Source organism: Chiloscyllium punctatum, chromosome 52 (assembly GCF_047496795.1).
Source record: "Chiloscyllium punctatum isolate Juve2018m chromosome 52, sChiPun1.3, whole genome shotgun sequence".
NCBI classification, from domain to species: Eukaryota; Metazoa; Chordata; class Chondrichthyes; order Orectolobiformes; family Hemiscylliidae; genus Chiloscyllium; species Chiloscyllium punctatum.
Window position 1 is genome coordinate 19,226,031 of NC_092790.1, and position 15,416 is coordinate 19,241,446.

At 44.8% G+C, this 15,416-nt stretch overlaps 1 pseudogene; it reads right to left on the reverse strand.

Annotated features, from left to right (window-relative positions):
* Window positions 1-7,654: 7,654 nt before the first annotated feature.
* On the reverse strand, window positions 7,655-15,203 carry LOC140470810 (uncharacterized; annotated as a pseudogene).
* Between the last annotated feature and the right edge of the window lie 213 nt (window positions 15,204-15,416).

Sequence of the window (15,416 nt, forward strand, 5' to 3'; positions counted from 1 at the left end):
GGTACACCTGATCAGGTCCCGATGATTTATCGACTTCTGTGCGTTTGAAGACATCCAGCACCACCACCTCTCTAATATGGACAGTTTTCAAGATTTCACCACCTACTTCCCCACATTTTAGAACTTCCATGCACTTCTCCAAAGTAAGCACTGATGCAAAATACTCATTTAGTATCTCCCCCATCTCCTGCAGTTCCATACGTAGACTGCCATTCTTTGAAGGGTTCTATTCTCTCCCCAGTTATCCTTTTGTCCTTAACGTATTTATTAAAAACCCTTCAGATACTCCTTAGCCCTATTTACCAAAGCTGCGTCCTGTCCCCTTTTTGCCTTCCTGATTTCCCTCTTAAGTATAGACTCCTACTACCTTTATACTAGAGGGATTGACTCAATCTCTTCTGTCTATCCCTGTCATACGCTTCTTTTTTTTGAAACCAAAACCTCAATTTTTCTAGTCACCCAGCATTCCTTTTACCTACCAGCCTTTACTTTCACCCGAACAGAAATGTACTGTCTCTGGACTCTCGTTATCTAATTTTAGAAGGCTTCACATTTTCCTGCCATTGCTTGACCTGCGAACATCTGTCATCAATGAGCTTTTGAAAGTTCCAGCCTAATACCGTCAAAATTTGCCTTGCTCCAGTTTAGAACTTCAACTTTTAGATCTGTGAGTTTGGTGCTGGAAAAGCATGGCAGGTCAGGCAGCATCCGAGAAGCAGGAAAATCAACGTTTCCAGCAAAAGCCCTTCATCGATTTTCCTGCTCCTCGGATGCTGCCTGATATGCTGTGCTTTTCCAGCACCAAGCTCTCTACTCTAATCTCCAGCATCTGCAGTATTAAAAACCTTAACACTATTACCAGCTGACCATTTGGTGGTGTATAATACAATCCCAATAAGGTGATTCTCCCTTTTTTATTTCCCAGTTCCACCCAAATAACTTCCCTGGTTGTATTCCCAGGAATATCCTCCCTAAGTGTAGCAGTAATACCATCCCTTATCAGAAACATCACTCCCAATTCTCTCTCGCCCCCTTTTCTATCCTTGCTATCGCATTTATATCCTGGAGGATAAGATGCCAGTCCTGTCCATCCCGAAGCCACATTTCTGTAATTGCTATGATATCCCAGTACCATGTCTCTAGCCATGACCTGAGGACATCTGCCTTCCTTGTTAGGCCTCTTGTGTTGAATTCAATGCAGTTTATCAGTCCGACCTTGTTCTCTGCTTTGTTCCTTCCTGCCCTGACTGTTTCACTTGTACCATTTCCCAACTGTACCAGTCTCAGATCGATCTCTCTCTTCACTATTTCCCACATTATTAGTTAAAACCCTCCTGAGCAGCTCTAGCAAATCTCCCTGGCAGAATATTAGTCCCCTTTCAATTCAGGTGCAATCCATCTTTCCTGTACAAGTTACTTCCATCCCAGAAGATTTCCAAAGATCCAAAAATGTGAACCCTTCTCCCATGCCACACATTCATCTGCTCTATCCTCCTATTCTTATACTCACTGACTCATAACACGGAGTAATCCAGATATGACTACCTTCAAGGTCCACCTTTTTAAAATTCCTGCCTAACTTTCCATATTTTCCCTTCAGAATCTCATCCTTTTCCCTTCCTCTGCCATTGGTTCCAATGTATACAATGACGTCCTGCTGGTCCCTCTCCCCTTTGAGAACATTCTGCACCATCCCTGAGACATCATTGATCCTGGCACCAGGGAGGTAACACACCATTCTTATGTTTTGCTGCTGACCACAGAAACTTGTTTGTGCCTCTGACTGGAGAGACCCCATCACAATCGATTGCTTGGAACCCAACATAAACCTTCATTGCATTAGAACCTGCCTGGATACCAGTAATGTGGCTGTTTGTGCTACATTCCACTGACAGTCCATCACCCCTACATTTTCCAAACAGCATACTTGTTTGAAATAGGAATAACCACAGAAGATTCCTGCACTACCTGTCTATCCCTCCGACCTTTTACTGGAGTTAACCCATCCATCCATTTGCGTTTTTTGTCCCTTCTGATAACTGTCATCTGTCACACCCTTCTTTAGGGAGAGACTGAAAGTTTGGAAAGTTAAAATCCCTAACCATAACCACCTATTATTCTTACAAATAACTGAAATCTCCTTACAAATTTGTTTCTCTATTTCCGATTGACTATTCAGTGATCTATTTCTCAGTTCGACTCAAATAACTTCCCTGGATGCATTCCTCATTGTAATATTCCTCTTGTAAATTCCTCATTCCTCCAGCTGATCCAAGTGATCCAAAAGGATTCACAACCAAACACACTTACTGCAGACGTAATCAACAGTAACATTGAAACTCTCCCTAAACTCCCACATCAGACAGGAAGAGTATATTACTCTATGAAAGGCCATATTTCCTCCTTCACAATCTACAGAACCAGACAATAGCACCATTATTTTGCTGTAAAAACCAGTGCTCCAGGCTAACTTAGTACTTTTGGTTTACATTTTTTACATTTAATCAAGAGACAGATTTCAATAAAACATAATCAAGAAAGAACCCACTCTATACACTACTGCAGACATACGGCGAGGTTACACATTAAAAAAATATTAAAATCTGTTCCTGTGCAGCAATCTCTCCCACACAGGTTCCTCCAAAGATAGCTATGAATTTTGCTGTTTGTTATTTTTTCCTGGACTCACTCTGATGTCCAGTAACTGCAGATTCACTGCTGTATCAGTTAGCAGTGTAGGTTTCTTTCTCTCTCCCTTGTTTTGGGCTCCTATACCCTGGGATAAAGATCTTGGCAATTCACCCTATCCCTGCCCCTTATAACTTCTATAAGGTCACCCCTCAAGCCTCCGATGCTCCAGGGAAAACAGCCCCAGCCTATTCAGTCTCTCCCTAAAGCTCAAACCCTCCAGGTCTGGGAATAGCCTCATCCATCTTTCCAATTTCATAACATCTTTCCTATAGCAGGGAGACTAGAACTGAATGCAGTATTCCAAAAGTGGCCTAACCAATGTCCTGCACAGCTGCAACATGATTTCCCAACTCCTATACTCAGTGCTCTGACCAATAAAGGAAAGCACATCAAACACCTTCACTATCCTATTGGTCTCTGCACTTGCAAGAAACTATAAATCTGCACTCCAAGGTCTCTTTGCAACAGCTCGCATTTATTTAAATTATCCATCTGCCAAGCCTCAGACCATCAGTACATCCAATCAATTCTTGTTTATATCGTATTTTCTTACCTCTCTCATTTGGATAGAAGTATACATACATCTAGGCGGATAGGCTGGGAGTTTTTTCACTGGAGCATAAGAGGTTGAGTGGTGACCTTGTACAGGACAATAAAACCATGAGGGGTATAGATGGGGTAAACAGCAAGTGTCTTTTCCCTCTGGTGGGGTTTCATGATTAGGGAGCAAATGTTGAAGGTGAGAGGAGAAAGATTTTTTCAAAAAACGAGTATCGTTTTTAAGAAAGCAGTTTCTATGTGGAATGAAGTGGTGGATACAGGTACAGTGACAACATTTAAAATACATTTGCATAAGTTCGTGAATCAGAAAGGTTCAGAGGGATATGGGCCAAATACTGGCAAGTGGGACTAGTTTAACTTGAGAACATAGTCAGCATGGACGAGATGGATTGCTGGGACTGTTTCTGGTCTGTATGACTCTAACTGTTCTGTACTGGTCATAGAACTATTTTCTTGCCTTTCCCCAGAACCATCACTTTATTGTTCAAAAATCAGAAATACTCAGCCTTGAATATATTCAATGACCCTCTAACTGCAGGAAGCCATCCCCACTTCTGAACTCCATCCCTCTTGCTAATATATCACTTGCCAATCTCATTGCTTGCTGCACCTGTCTGACAACTGACATTGACTGGCGTAGAAAGGCAGAAGCGCCTTTGTACATCCACACATCATTCCTGATGAAAGGCTCAAGCCTGATACATCCTTTCTCCTGCTCCTTAGACATTGCCTGACCTAATGTGTTTTTCCAGCACCAAACTTTCTGACTCGGATCTCCAGCATCTGCAGTCCTCACTTTCTCCACAACCCAATGTATCATCATTTAAACCATACATCTCTTTGCTGCTTTTTTCTGCAGCAAAGGCTATAACTTCATACTGTGGTCCTGCATGTGTTTGCCAATTGAGACCCAGACCTGGACGACTTTTCCAGAATCTGTCCCCTCCCTAGATTCACTCCCTTTCCTTTCAGGTCCTGTAAGTCAACAAATTGAATCCCAGGATGAAAGAAAGAAATGGAAAACGGGGTGAGAAAGGAGTGTGCTGTAAGCACAGATGTTGGACAGAAGAAGGAAGTTGCACTCTGGGGTGAAACCCAATCTTCATTCGGAGAGAGGAGCAGCAACTTCCGAAGTTCATGGTCCAATGTCCACATTCAGGCAAAAGGAGGGTTGTGACTGGCAGGAGGACCACACTCCTTCCGGTTGTCCAGGGCTCCTCGTTGGTCCATTAAAATGTCGCAGGCCATTTCTGCAGTGAGCAAGGACCATGCACATTATTTTGCTGACACCGGTGAACATTCGCAGTCCTTGCTGCCACAGAGGAGCATGCGCAGTATGCAATGTGAAGATGCTGGTGTTACTGATAAATTTAAAGTATCTAACTGCCAATCATTGAAAAAAAGGCTGCAGTCACAATTTTCTTTCCCTACCGTGGCTCAATATTTTATTCTGTTTACATTTTGTCTGGCTGCTCAACTTTTGTATATGTTTCCCCTAGGGTAGAATGCTGTCCAAATCTAGAGGGGCATAGCCTTTGGGTGAGAGGGTGAAGATTTAAAAGGGACCCGAGGGGTAACTTTTTCATGCAAATGGTGGTGCGTGAATTGAATGAGCTGCCAGAGGAACTGGTAGAGGCTGCTACAATGATAACATTTAACATGCATCTGGATGGGTATATGAATAGGAAGGGTTTAGTGGGATATGGGCCAAATGCTGGCAAATAGGTCACTATATTAATTGAAGATATCTTATCAGTGTGGATCAAAAGGTTTGTTTCCACACTCCACAACTTTATGGCTCAATTTCTACATCGTTGGAACCAATTACACAAGACTTGGAATAGACCATTCACCCCTCAGCTGTGGCCTAACTGCGCATATTTAAAGCAATTTTGTCAAAGAATTCTGAAGCTTTTTTTAAAAAAAATAATTGAATATGCTTTCAGACTTTTATGATGTTTCTAAAGGTATCATTTTAGCTATTAGTTTTAAAGGCCAGCCATTTCTCATGCACTCCCATCTCCCAGGTAGAGTCATCACCATCCATTCTCTGTGTTCTTGAAGGGCTTGATACAGCAATCAAAGAGGGCTTGATGCATGAGAAAGGATTAGGGTGGGAAGGGAGTGAGAATAGATGGAGGTGCAGAGGGTGTGGGGAGACAGATAAAATGGAGAGGGGGGTGAGGGAGGTGCTGAAGAGGGGCAACAGGGTGGCGGTAAGGAGACTGGGGGGATGGAGGGGGGTGCATAAGAGAATTGGGGGTGAGGGAAAGAGAGAACGGGAGCAGAGGATTGGAGTGAGACAGAATGGGGGGGGGGTGATACAGAGTGTAGAGAGAGAGAGAGAGAGAGAGAGAGAGAGAGAGAGAGAGAGAGAGAGAGAGAGAGAGAGAGAGAGAGAGAGAGAGAGAGAGAGAGAGAGAGAGAGAGAGAGAGAGAGAGAGAGAGAGAGAGAGAGAGAGAGAGAGAGAGAGAGAGAGAGAGAGAGAGAATGGACAGGGGGGGCAGAGGGTGGAGGGAGAGACAGCACAAATACCATCTTCGCCAGGACCGCTGTCAAGTGTCCTACGAACTGGAACCCATTCCTCCCACAGCAGACAACCTAGACCCACCCACGTACCCTACAGCTCCCCATTGCTAATACACCCTAACCTGCACATCTCTAGACACTTTAGCATAGTCAACCCACCCTAAACTGCAATTTTTTTGAATTGTGGGAGGAATCCTGAGCACCCAGAGGTAACTTACAGATACAAGGTGGAAACATGCCAAAGTCCACACAGACATTCACCTGAGGGTGGAATCGAACCCAGGTCCCTAGGGTCATGAGCCAGTGGTGTTAACCACTGAGCCATGCCACCCAGAGCTTTGAGGTTCTGCTTTTTCTTTGTAGCTTCTAACTTCTCATGAGCGTGCAGCAGAGGATCTCTCCTCCCGACATTGTTGAATCATACCTGCTGCAACCTCCCTTTCCCACCTCTCCAGCCCTGATCCTGAATCCTCCTGCCAGACAGACATTGATGCCATCTGGCCTCCTGCTGCTTGTTGCAGCGAACAAAAACAATGCCTGTCACTATTCTGTCCCTTACCACCACTTCCCACCCCCCAACATTGTCTTTACTGTCACCACGCACCACCCATCCAGTTTGCTCCCCCGGCCTGCAGCCCTCTCTCAGATCTCCTTTACATGCCTGACTCGCACTCACACTCTCCTGACCCTGTCCACTGACCCAATTAGAAGGCCAGCTGGAGGGGAAGACCATCTCCCAGAATAAACTGTCCGGTTAACTTTACCCATTTCCTCCCAACAGTTCCGTCTCTCTGAGCCAAACATGTATTTGCCCTGGAACACAGCATCCAGATCCTCCCAGCAAATTTCAGCAAAGTGAAAGACAAGTCTCACCTGGCCTTCTCCAATGTGTGTTGTGTAACTGCTTAATTGTTTCTAGTGGCCAAGTAGAGGCTGACAGCCAAGTTCGGTACCCATGAAGATAGCCTCGACCAGGATCTTGGGTTTACATCCACTATACTGTACACTCACACACAAGCATATATACACATACTCATGCAGACGATCACTCTCATACACTTGTTCTCTCCCAAATACACAGACATACTCTCCCCACACACACCCACCCTTGCAAAGGCTTATACTCCATCACACATTTTACCCAGCATGCACACATATAAACACACACTCACGTGCACACGCAAACTGTCTCTGATGGACGCACAAATACATACAAGTTTTTGGGGTGAATTTTCATTTGCGAAATTACATTTGCAGATACATTCTATTGTGCACCTTTGAGCAAAATCTGCAGGCAGTCAATCCATGTAATATTTTAGAAATTTCTACTTTGGAAATAGAACCAGTCTTACTCAAGATTGGGATACAGACAGACTCTAACCTCATACATTTTCTGAGCTGAAATTCAGGTTTTTAAAAAAAAATGAGGTATGTCAAGAATATTACTTGAAGGAAGCACTGGGATTAACATACTAAATGAACCAAAACCTGCAACCCATTCTAAAAGATGAAAGACTTAACAGCATTCTAGGTTTGATCAATATATGGTATCAGTTGCATGACAGTAATCTTTTGCTATAAATTCTGTTTCTTGTGATCCTGCTCCATAGCTAACCAATGAAGGAGCAGTGATCCGAGAGATGGTGCTTCCAAATAAATCTATTGGAAATATAACCTGGTGTTGTGATTTTTTAACTTTACCCACCCCAGTCCCACACGGGCTCTTCCACATAATTTCCAGTGAACACAGCTCACACCTCCCCCGGTGCTGCCAGTAAATTTTACAATGCCAATGAAGCAATGGATTATCTGCACTCCTGAAAAAATTACAATTTCTGATGATACCAACTACTCATTCACTGCTTCTTCTGATACATGACAGTGGAAACTTAGTGCTGGAGTCTGAAAAAAAAAACGAGCAGCTTTGAAACAAAAGCCTGTTAGGTTGCATAGATTTCAAGGTCAGAGTACGATGGGAAGTTCAAGTAAGCATTATTGCGACCCAGCTTTGTTACTGCTTCAGATTTCCCCAGCAAAAAGGTATACAAAATGTAGCTGTTTTTTTAAAAACGGCTCCAGGTCAAAACGTACACACTACCCACCCAACGTCTCAGATGGTGAGCGGGCTGTCCCCAGTGTGGACCTGCTCATTCAGTTGGAGGCTGGAGGAATCGATTAATCCCTTCCCGCACTCTGGCAGGTGAATGGTTTCTCTCCTGTGTGGACCCGCTGGTGTGTCCGCAAGTTGCTCACGTGACCGAATGCCTTCCTACATTCGGGACAGGTGAATGGCCGCTCCCCGGTGTGGACCCGCTGGTGCATCTGCAGGTTACCCAACCGACTGAATCCCTTCCCGCACTCGGAGCAGGTGAAAGGCTTCTCTCGTGTGTGGACCCGCTGGTGGGTCAGCAGTGTAGATGACTCAGTGAACCCCCTCCCGCACACGGGGCACGTGAACGGCTTTTCTCCCGTGTGGACCCGCTGGTGCCTCTGCAGATGTCCCGTCTGACTGAATCTCTTCCCGCACTCTGAGCAGGTGAATGGCCTCTCCCCGGTGTGGACCCGCTGGTGGATCAGGAGTTTAGATGACTCAGTGAACCCCCTCCCGCACACGGGGCATATGAACGGCTTCTCTCCCGTGTGGACCCGCTGGTGTGTCTGCAGATGGCCCACATGAGTGAATCCCTTCCCACACTCTGAGCAGGTGAATGGCCTCTCCCCGGTGTGGATCCGCTGGTGGGCCCTTAGGCTGGAAGAATCAATGAATCCCTTCTCACACACGGAGCAGATGAACGGCTTCTCCCCGGTGTGGACCCGCTGGTGGGTCAGCAGGCCAGAAGAATCAATGAACCCCTTCCCGCACTGAGAGCAGATGAATGGCCTCTCCCCGGTGTGGACCCGCTTGTGGATCAGCAGTGCAGATGAATAAGTGAACCCCTTCCCACACACCAAGCAGGTGAATGGCCTCTCTCCGGTGTGGACCCGCTGGTGAGTCCGCAGGTTGGAAGAATTCACAAACCCCTTCCCGCACTGAGAGCAGGTGAACGGTCTCTCCCTGGTGTGGACACTGTTGTGGATCAGTAGTGCAGATGAGTGAGCAAATCCCTTCCCGCACACTGGGCAAATGAACAGCTTCTCTCCCGTGTGGATCCGCTGGTGCTTCTGCAGATGACCCATCTGACTGAATGCCTGCCCACACACTGAGCAAGTGAACGGTCTCTCCCCAGTGTGAATGCGTCTGTGGGTTTCCAGCACTGCTGGGGAAGGGAATCCTTTCCCACAGTCCCCACATTTCCACGGTTTCCCCATTGGGGGAGCTTTCCTTGTGTCGCTCTGAGTTTGAAATTACAAACAGAATGTGTATGCAGTTTCTCCCCACCGTGAGTGGTATCAGTTTGTTCCCCTAAGCTGAGTAAACAGTTTGAAGCACATTTCACAAACAGCACACTGAATCTCCCTCACTCGGATGTCTCCGTATTCTTCCTGCCATACCAGTGTCCAAAACCCCTCAAGCAGACAAAAGCAAACATTTCTTCTCGATTTGAATAGCTGCTGATATTCAAGTCCCAATGAATCAAGTGGTTCTGTCAGAAGTTGATGTATCATGTGCTTTCAGATTTCTTTCCTCATGTCTTCCTGCAAAAATAAATTCACAAAAGGATTGACCACTGTCAGTACAGTTAAATAAACATAACATAGGTGGCAATTCTGGTAGATTACTAGATGCCTGCTGATCACATATTATCAAGGACACACAAACCTGTGAAGGCCCTTATGTAGCCAGATAGCCTAAAGTGTGTATGGAGGAAAACTTCATTTAGGTGACTAGGATCTGGAACAACCTGCCTACAAAGGTGCTGGAGATGGAGCTGAATCAAGGATATGAAAATTAAAGGTCAAGGCTGCTTGAGAAAAGAAAGCCAGTAAATTTGCTGAATGACTTCTTCCTGTCCTGTTAAATAAATAAGACAACAAGAAATACAGGACGTAACTCCATTTGAGGGTGAAGAATAACTGCAAAATAGCTTTGACAACAGCCAACAATATCAGCTTTATACCATATGAAGCATTATACATCTAAATTTCGTACCAATGTGCTAAATCCTTAAATGCTGCTCAGTTTGATGAGATACTATCCTTTTACTTGCAAGCATGAGGAAAGAAGCAATCCTTTTCTAGTGCCAAACGAAGGGGATACACAATGAAAATACCTTTAAGTGGGACAGAGAGCACTGAGCACCTTTGCAGATTCACTCCAGTTGCTACAAGTGAACAGTGTCTCCCCCTCTCTCTGTCCCTCCCAGGATGAGGAATGGAAAGGGGAAGGCATTGTTTTGCTCTTGGATGTTGCCCAAAGAGAGGGAGTTTCACTCTGAAACTGACAAGGCTACTTCTGCATCGTCCTCAATGGGGGGCAGGGCGCAGAGTGGGGCCGAACTGCGCCTACGCTGCGTTGCAGCTGAGGCCTGTGGGGAGGGGAGGACAGGACACCTTGCAAACTCCCTCCACTCTCCTCCAAATCAATGTGGTTTGAGTTCAAGGAAAGCATGGGGTGTAATTTTAGCTTCACACTCACAGAAAACCTCCTTCTCTGTGCATCCAACATTTTATTCCCCTTCCCCCCACCACCCCCACCCCCACTCCGTAGAAATAATGATCTAAGAGACTCTAGAGTTGGAGTTGCTACCATACCTGCTGTAAGGGGTTTGGGAGAAACAGTTTGTTTTATGAACCATTTCAATTCAACCACATCCTTGCCATTGAAATACTAATTTTCCACAGAGGGTGGTTCATGTGTGAAATGAACCTCCTGAGGAAGTTTTGGATGCGAGTACAATTAAAACATTTGGATAATTACATGAATAGGAAAGGTTTGGAGGGATACAGGCCAGGAGCAGGCAGGACAGACTATTTGTGATTATGGTCCCAAATTTGGGATTATGGTCAGCATGGACTGGTTTGCACTGAAGGTCAGTTTCCATGCTGTTTAACTCTATGACAGGTTCATAGTTCCATGAAAATGGAGTCAGAGGTAGACCGGGTAGTGAAGGTGGTGTTTGGTATGCTTGCCTTATTGGTCAGTGCATTCAATTCTTGTCTCCCTGCTGTAGGACAGGAAATATGTTGTAAAACTTGAAAGTGTTCAGAAAAGATTTACAAGGATGTTGCCATGGTTAGAGGATTTGAGCTACAGGGAGAGGCTGAATACGCTGGTGCTGGTTTGCCTGGAGTGGAGGCTGAGGGGTGACCTCAGAGGTTTTTAAAATCATGAGGGGCACGGTACGGAAAATGGGGAAGTGATTTTCCCCAGGATGTGCAAAAGGTTTCAGGTGAAAGGGGAAGATTTAAAAGGGACCTAAGGGTCACGCAGTGGGTGGTGCATGTATGGAGTGAGCTGCCAGAGAAAGTGGTGGAGGCTGATACAATTACAACATTTAAAAGGTATCTGGATGGGTATATGAATAGGAACGGGTTGGAGCGATATGAGCCAAATGGAACTAGATTTGCATTGGATATCTTGTCAGCACGGGGGTGTTGGAACAAAAAGTCTTTTTTTTCCGTGCTGTACATCTCTATGTCTATTTGATAACAGATGCTTTATTTCAGTTGACATAAGTATTATTATAAATTAGAGCAAGGTACAATATTTAGATGTAAGGGAGAGAGAATTCCTCAAGAAGGGCACTATAAAAATCCTGGGAGACCCCTATTTCTGGTTTACTTTCTAACAAACAAACATTAACTACAAGCTCCAACTCTGCATTTATTTTTTCTCACTTTTCTTGTTTTATTCCCTGCTATGACTTTCTATGTCTGGATGGTTGACAGGCTGGGAGATTGTGGGCTGGTCCTTGATCGACTGATTTCCTGTTTCATTGAATCAGAAGGTATAAAAGGGGGTCAAAGCTTCAGCAGAAATCCAGCACAGCTGAGAACAGACACCAAATAACTTTGTGGGAACAGGCAGATCAGAGGAAGAGAAAACAGGACCTGAAATCTGAACCGATCTGAGACTACCATGTTATCAGTGCTTTGATTATTAGTGCCAATCCTCTACCTTAACTGAGCTTCTCATTCAACCTGAATGCCACATACCCACTTGATATTCAGGATCCAATCCTTGTCATCCTGAAGCCATGTCTCTGTAAGGAGTCTCCGATCATAACTATTTTCTTTAACGTGTACAGTCAGTTCACTCACTTTCATTATAATGCACACATTCAGACACCACAGCTTTTAATTTCAATTTTTGTAGTCTTTTGAATCCAGCTTTGATTGTTGGTACATTTATTCTCCTTGTCCCCGTCTACCTTTCTCTGACATTTATTGTCCACATCACTACTTACTCACCTGCCTTGATTTGGATTGGCCATGCTAAAGTGCCGATACTGTCCAGGGATGTGCAAGTTTGGTGGGTTAGCTATGGGAAATGCAGGGTTATAGTTTCATAGTAATCGAAGCAGGAGTACACCATTTGGCCTGTCGAGCCTGCTCGGCCATTCATTAAGATCATGGCTGATCTATCCATAATCTCAGCTCCTCCTACCAGCATTATCCTGACTACCCTTGATTCCTCTACCATGCAAAAACCCATCCAACTGTGTCTTGAATATACTTAATAAAGCTGCCTCTAATGATTCCTTGGGCAGAGAATTCCATAGATGCTAAACCTGAAAGCACTTCATCCCTACAGTGCAACGAATTCCTACTTTTCACGAAAATCCTACATCTACTCACAAACGAGTAGCTGTCTCACAAACGAAAGATTTTATTGTAACCTTTTCTGCTCCCAGGAAGGGCAAAACATTTTTGAAAACTGCTCTGAAAGTCCAGTCTTCACAATGACACTTCTACCACCGAAGACAGTTCGAGTCAGACAACACAGAAACAGACCTTTTGGTCCAACTTGTCCGAGACAACTAGATATCCGAAATTTGTCCAGTCCCATTTGCCAGCATTTGGCCCATATCCCTCTAAACCCTTCCTGTTCATTTACCCATCCAGATGTCCTTTAAAATGTTGTAACTGTACCAACCTCCACCACTTCCTCTGGCACTCGTTCCATACATGCACCACCCTCTGCGTGAAAGAGTTGCCCCTCAGGTTCCTTTTAAATCTTTCCCCTCTCACCTCAAACCTATGCCCTCCAGCTTTGGTCTCCCCTACCCTGGGGAAAAGATCATGGCCACTCATCCTATCCCTGCCGCTAATGACTGTAATAAGGTGGCCCCTTATGAACTTCAATAAGCTCACCCCTCAGTCTCTGATACTCCAGGGAGAGCAGTCCCAGCCTATTCAGCCTCTCCTTAAAGCTTCCAATGCTGGCAACAGCCTTGTTCACCTTTTCTGAATTCTTTCAAAGTTTTGCAACATCCTTCCTGCATCAGGGAGACTCAAACTGAATGCAGTATTCCAAACATGGCCTATTCAATGTCCGGTACAGGCACAATATGACCTCCCAACCCCTGTACTGAATGCACTGACCAATAACGGCAAGGATACCAAACACCTTCTTCACTATCCGGTCTAGCTGCAACTCCACTTTCAAGGAACTATGAAGCTGCACTGCAAGATGTCTTTGTTCTGCAACATTCCCCATTAACTGTGTAAGTCCTGCTCCGATTTGCCTTACCAAAATACAACACCTCATACTTATCTAAACTTATCTACCATTCCTCAGCCCATCTTATCAATTGTAATTTATAATTGAACTTTCTTTCCTCTATCATTCCCTAAAAGCTGAAAATCTCCATCCCCCACACACTGCCTCCATTCTCACTTTGCTGAACCTAATCCCTGCTGTATCTCATCCTGAAGGTTCTGCTTCATGCTGATTAACAGGCCCACTCTCAGGAGGGATCTGATTGAAAGTTACTGAATAGCCTCAACAGAATGGACATTGGGAAAATGTTTCCATTGGTAGGAGAGACTAAGACCTTTTAGAACAGAGACAAGGAGAATCTTCTTCAGCCAGGGAGTAGTGAATCTGTGGAATTCTTTCCCACAAAAGACTATGGAGGGCAGTCACTGAGTATATTTAAGATGGAGATAGATAGGTTCTTGAGTGTCAAGGGGATCGAGGTTTAGGGGGAGAAAGATGGAGAATGGGGTTGAGAAACTTATCAGCTATGATTGAATGGTGGAGCAGCCGTAATGGGCTGAATGGCCTAATTTCTGCTCCTATGTCTTATGATCTCTTGCTGTCCTGGTCACAGTATTAGAAATGGGAAATGGGAACAGGCCATTTGGTCTTTCGAGCCTTCGCCAGCATTGAACACATCATAATTGGATATGAATATACCTACATTTAGGTGAATACACTGGGACTCTTGCAGAGGTCTATAAAATTATGAGGGTTATTGGTGAGTTGAACAGTGGTTGTCCTTTCCCTAAAGGTGGGGATTTCAAGATTAGGGAGCAAATTTTGAAGGTGAGAGGAGAAAGATTTTAAGCACCAGTTCTTTCCTTTTACAGAGAAAGTGGTTTGTGTGTGGAATGAATGTCCAGAGGAAGTGGTGGATGCAGATACAATTATAACATTTAAAATACATTGGATAAGTACATGAATAGGAACAGCTCAGAGGGATATGGGTGAAACACTGGTAAATTGGACTAGATTAGCCTGAGAACATAGTCAGCACGGACTAGTTGGACCAAATGATCTGTCTCTGTGCTGTATGACTGTAACTGTTCTGTACGGGTCTTCAAACCATTTTCTTGCCTTCCCCTGGAACCATCCACTTCGTTATTGTTCAAAAATCTATGAACTCAGCCTTGAATATATTCAATAACCCCATAACTGCAGGAAGACATCCCCACTTCGGAACTCAATTCCTCTTGCAACATACGACTTGCCTCACTCATTGCTTGCTCCACCTGTCTGACAACTGACATTGACTGGAGTAGCAGGACGCTGAGGCACCTTTGTACACCCACACATCATTCCTGATGAAATACTCATGCCCGAAACATCGACTCGCCTGCTCCTCAGATGCTGCCTGACATGCTGCACTTTTCCAGAACCACACTTTTTGGCTCTGATCTGCCGTCCTCACTTTCTCCACATCCCAATGTATCACCATTTAAACAATACACCTCCTTTCTGCCTTTATTTTGCACAGCAAAGGCAATAAGTTCACACTGTGGTACGTCAATTGCCATGTGTTTGTCAATTGAGACACAGACCTAGACCGACGTTTCCAATCTGTTCCCTCCCTGGATTCACTCCCTTTCCTTTCAGTTGCTGCAAGTTAACAACTGAACCCCAGAATGAAAAGAAATAAATCGAAAAGAGGGTGAGAAAAGAGAATGCTGTACTCACAGATGTTTAGACAAAGGAAGAAAGCTGCAATCTGGGGAGAAGCTCAATCTTCATTAAGAGAGAGGGGCAGCAACTTCCCAAGGTTATGGCGAACTTCCTACGGGGTGTCTCTGATTGGCAGGAGGACCAGACTCCTTCCGGTCGTCCAAGTCTTCCCATTGGTCCATGGAAAAAAGGTTTCAGCTGAGAGCGAGGAGAACGCGCACTATTTTGCTGACGTCATTGAACATGCGTAGTATTTCCTGACACCGAGGAGCATGCGCAATATGCGCTGTGACGATGCTGGTGTTATTGACAGATCTTAAGTGTCCA